This window comes from Trachypithecus francoisi, unplaced genomic scaffold (assembly GCF_009764315.1).
Source record: "Trachypithecus francoisi isolate TF-2019V2 unplaced genomic scaffold, Tfra_2.0 Lachesis_group18, whole genome shotgun sequence".
NCBI classification, from domain to species: Eukaryota; Metazoa; Chordata; class Mammalia; order Primates; family Cercopithecidae; genus Trachypithecus; species Trachypithecus francoisi.
Genome location: NW_022681463.1, coordinates 42,731,323 through 42,736,687, shown reverse-complemented (window position 1 = coordinate 42,736,687; position 5,365 = coordinate 42,731,323).

Genomic DNA, 5,365 nt, shown 5'->3' with positions numbered 1-5,365 from the left:
TATAGTCTTTTAGCTAAGTAGCTGTATCCATCTATTTATCAAGGTTTTGTTACCAAAGTGAAAGGGAAGGTATACAGCGGAGCAGGAAACTAACAGCCTGTCACAGGTAAATGTATAAATAATAAGGAACATGGTAAAGAGGCCAAGCGTGGTGGCTCATGCCTATAATCCCCGTGCTTTGGGAAGCTGAGTGGGCAGATCACTTGAGGTCAGGAGTTTGAGACCAGCCTAGCCAACATGGTGAAACCCCATCTTTACTAAAAATACAAAAATTAGCTGGGCTTGGTGGCACATGCCTGTAATCCCAGCTACTCAGGAGGCTGAGGCAGGAGAATCGCTTGAACTCGGGTTGCTCACTGCAACTTCTGCCACTGTACTCCTGCCTGGGCAACAGAGCGAGACTCTGCCTCAAAAAATAATAAAATAAAATAAAATAAATAAAAGAAAATGAAATAAAAAGAAACAAAGTAAAGAGTTTAATGTGCCTCAAGGGAGCTCCAGGTAGGTGTAAGTGGGAATTCTGCGGAGGGTGAGGTAGCAGTCAGCTACAACAACCATGGAGGGCTTTCAAAAGAAGGTAGCATTTGAATTCAGTCTTAAAGAATGAGTAGGAGAGAAGTAGGGCATTTAATTTGGAGAACCAGGACAATTAAAGGCAAATATTTGAAAAAAATGCAAGGTCTATACCCATTTGGCTGGACAGGGCTGGGAGTAGGGCGAGGCAAAGGAGACGTGCAGGGTACCTGAGATCCTCAGTTCCAGGGTCTTGCCAGCCTGGGATGAGCACCTCCACAGAATTTATGCTCTAGATGCCTCACTTAACCTGTCCCTAGTCCTGGTCCTACACTTAAATACGTGATATATTAAGGGGACCGGTGGTAAGCCAGGCTGGGATGTCAGCCTTTTCTAATTTCTAGTAAAGAAACTGAAGTCTGCTCCCACACATGTCCAGAAGAAAGCCTAACATCTTATGCCAGTTCCAGATGACAATTTGGCAATTTTCCCACCAAAGGAAGGATTTTGATGTTAACTAGCATGATAATTTCTTATAGACCACACATCAAAGACGAATTGCCATGTTTTTTCTTGCCATGGTTATTCTGAGATTCTGAGTAGTATTTTAGTCTTTCATGATTAGACCCACATCAGATCTTGATGTGAAGAAAGATTCAGGACATTTGCTATGATGTTAATATAGCTGACACCTGCTGTAAAAGCCACACAAAATGAGGATGGTGGGAAGTCCCCCGCATTCTCCTAGTATGGCCTGCAATGCACATGCTCTCACGAGTCAGCGGAAGACAAGTGGTTGCAAAAGCCTTCACTCAAAGAAGTAAGTTGGGAAATGCAGGAAGCGGGTTATACTGTGTGGTTATAATATCATGAAAGCAGTAAATGTCACGACATCTGTTTCCTAACCTCCCTAACTATGAAGTTGGAGTTCTAGACTTATCATTCCCATCACCATGTGTCCTAGATGCTGATTCTCCTTCCAAAAATAGTGAAAGATTACTGGAAACTCCAGACATCAGTTGGTCTATCTGCAGCTCTGTGATAGTGGGATAGGGAGTAGGTTATAGAAAACAGATTAAAATAATAGATGCAATTTACTGAGGTAACTTCTAGTTGCTAAGCTCTTGCCATGCATCATTATCTCATAAAGTTCTTTGTTCTTACTTTTAATTATAGATAGAAGAAATAGAAGTTTATATAGAGATTTAAAGCTTTTTTTTTTTTTTTTTTTTTTTTTGAGACAGGGTCTTGCTCTGTTGTCCAAGCTGGAGTTCAATGGTGTAATCAGGGCTTACTGCAGCATTGAGTTCCTGGGCTCAAGTGATCCAACCACCTCAGCCTCCCAAAGTGCTGAGATTACAGGCATGGGCCACTGTGCCCGGCCGCTTTTTATTTTATTTTAAAAAATTATTTTAGAGATGAGATCTTGCTATATTGACCAGTCTGGTCTCAAACTTCTCCCACTTCAGCCTCCTGAGCCTCAGGAGCTAGAGGCAGACACCACTATACCCACCTACAGAGATATTAAGTTTCTTGTTCAGTGGCCATCTGGCTTATGTTTAAGAACCTTCTCTAGTGGTAACCAACTTCCTCCTGAGAGGAATATCTTGGGGCAAATTTAATCATAGGAAAGTTTTTTTTTTTTTTTTTTTTGAGACGGAGTCTCGCTCTGTCACCCGGACTGGAGTACAGTGGCCAGATCTCAGGTCACTGCAAGCTCCGCCTCCCAGGTTTACGCCATTCTCCTGCCTCAGCCTCCCGAGTAGCTGGGACTACAGGCGCCCGCCACCTTGCCCGGCTAGCTTTTTGTATTTTTTAGTAGAGACGGGGTTTCACCGTGTTAGCCAGGATGGTCTCGAACTCCTGACCTCGTGATCCGCCCATCTCGGCCTCCCAAAGTGCTGGGATTACAGGCTTGAGCCACCGCGCCCGGCCAGGAAAGTTATTTTTTGTGTATGATTAAAAAGTTGATTTTCTATACCTTCTGCTTACTGATTTTTTTTTTTTTTCTTTTTGAGACAGGGTCTTACTCTGTTTCCCAGGCTGGAATGCAATGCCACGATCTCTGCTCACTGCAGCCTTGACCTGCTAGGCTCAAGCAATCCTTCCGCCTGTAGCTGGGACTGCAGGTCTGTGCCACCACTGATTTTTAACTTTTTGTAATGATGGGGTCCCTTTATGTTGTCCAGGCTGGTCTTGAAACCCTGAGCTCAAGCAATCCTTGAGCGTGGACCTCCCCAAATGATGGTGTGAGCTGCCACACCTAGCCTGGTTACTGGTTCTTAATTCTATCCCTACCACTGAAGTCCTTAAAATATGCAAAAATAGTTATCATGTTTACAGGTTTTCCTTGTCTCTTGATTGAAAATTCAAGTTCCTCACATGGCCAGATTCCAAACTTCTTCCTCACGGAGGTTGCCATTCTTTTGTTATGTTCCAGTTTGTCTGTAACCTCTACAGAGAACTGAATACAGTAACCCACCTGTGGGTACTAACTGTAGTGTTTAGAAGGACTGTCACCTCCCTCACTCTAGATGTTATATGTCTTTCTTCCTTTTCCTTTTTCCTTCCTTCCTTCCTTCCCTCCCTCCCTCCTTCTCTCTCTCTCTCCCTTCCCCCTTTCCCTCTTTCTTTCTCTTTCTTTCTTCCTTCCTTCCTTCCTTCCTTCTTCTTTCTTTCTTTCTTTCTTTCTTTCTTTCTTTTTTCTTTCTTTCTTTCTTTCTTTCTTTCTTTCTTTCTTTCTTTCTCTTTCTTTCTTTCTTTCTTTCTTTCCTTCTTTCTTTTCTTTCCTCTTTCTTTCTCTTTCTTTCCTCTTTTTTCTTTCTTTCTTTCTTTCTCTCTCTCTCTTTCCTTCCTTCCTTCCTTCTTCTTTCTTTCTTTCTTTTCTCTCTCTCTTCTTTCTTTCTTCCCTCCCTCCCTCCCTCCCTTCGTCCGTCTTCCTTCCTTCCTTCCTTCCTTCAACAGAGTTGACAATCTCACTCTGTCATATAGGCAGAAATGCAGTGGTGCAATCCTAGCTCACTGTAGCCTTAAACTCCCTGGTCCAAGCATCTTCCTGCCTTAGCCTTCCCACCTGCACGACTACAGGTGCACACCACCACATCCGGCAAATTAAACAAATTTTCTGTAAAGATGGGGTCTTGCTGTGTTGCCCTGCTTGCTCTCAAACTCCCGAGCCCAAGTGATCCTCCTGCTTCAGACTCCCAAAGTGCTGGGGTTACACGTGTGAGCCACCATGCCAGTCTAGATACTGTATTTCTATTAATGGAATGTAGAGTTCCACATATTTTAGGGTATCAGGGACTATATATAAAACTGCGTATTTTTTACATATTTTAGGGTGTCAGGGACTATATATAAAACTGTATATTTTATACTTATATACTTCCATTAAATATACCATTGATGAAATCCCTAATTTTTTTTTTTACATTTGCTTTTGCTATCCCTTGTTACCTGTGTACTCCATTTCTTCAGGTGGGTTTTTTGGATGCAAACACAGACCTTAACATTTGTTTCAGTGAAATAATATTTTATTAAATTCAATACATTGCTCCAGGTGCTTAAGATTTTTTTTGAGGTTGATTTTTGCCACCCACCGTATTTATTATTACTTCTAGCTTCATTGCGTCAAGTAATATGAAAACCCATCCTCTATATCTTCTTCTTCTTTTGAGACAGAGTCTTGATCTGTTGCCCAGGCTGGAGTGCAATGGTGTGATGTCAGCTCAGTGCAACCTCTGCCTCCTGGGTTCAAGCGATTCTCATGCCTCAGCCTCCTGAGTGGCTGAGATTACAGGCGCCCACTACCATGGCTGGCTAATATTTTGTATTTTTAGTAGAGACAGGGTTTTGCCACATTGCCCAGGCTGGTTTTGAACTCCTGAGCTCAGGCAATCCGCTCGCCTTGGCCTCCCAAAGTGCCTGAGATTACAGGCGTGAGCTACCATGCCAGGCCAAAACCTGTCCTCTATATCTTCTAACAGTGCAACTAGCAAACTGTTGACATTGATCCGTCAGAAGGAGATCATGCTCCAACATCTGCTTAGACCATCTGCTCTTCTTTTGCCATTCAGATCCTTGTTCATTATGTTTTCCCTTCAGAAATTTTCCCATATTTGAATGTTTTCAAAGTCTACCTGTTTTTCAAGGTGTAATTCAAAGCCCATCTCCTCCAGGAGGTCTGCTGTGATCCACTGTGATTTTCCCATCTCGGCAATTCCTAGGCATATTTTGACTCTTCAATCCTAACCTCCCAATTCTTTCTGTGAATGTAAACTCCACCTTCACTTCCAGTCTCATGAAGGCAAGCACTATGTTATTTATTAGCCTCTAGCCTCTGGCTGTCCCAATACCAGGCTGAGGATAGTGTTTAATTGTTACTTGTTTGGACTGATGAGGCCAGTAGTCCTCAACAGGAGATGGTTTTACCACCTCCTCCTCCCTCTCCAGGGAACGTTTGGCAATGTCTGGAGACATTTTTTGTCATCCTACTGAAAGGGTGCTGCTGGCACCTATCTGATGAGTAGAAGCCAAGGATTCTGCTAAACATCCTGAAGTGCACCGGATGGTCCCCACCCTAAAGAATTATCCAGAATGTCAATAATGCTGATGTTGGGTAACTCTGTATCAGACAATTCAGGCATGTCTTGATCGGCTTTTTAAAAGATGACTCCATCTTTCTGTTAAGAACTACATTTTGGTGACAGATAACACGTCTGCCGACCCCTCCTGGAAGGAATGCTGCCTCCACGTAGTCATTTCTGCGGTTCAAGCCAGGGCAGTCAGTTTGTCTTGGTTAGGTCACTGAAAGAAGGTGATAATGGGCGAGTTAGCAGGTATGGGCCTAATA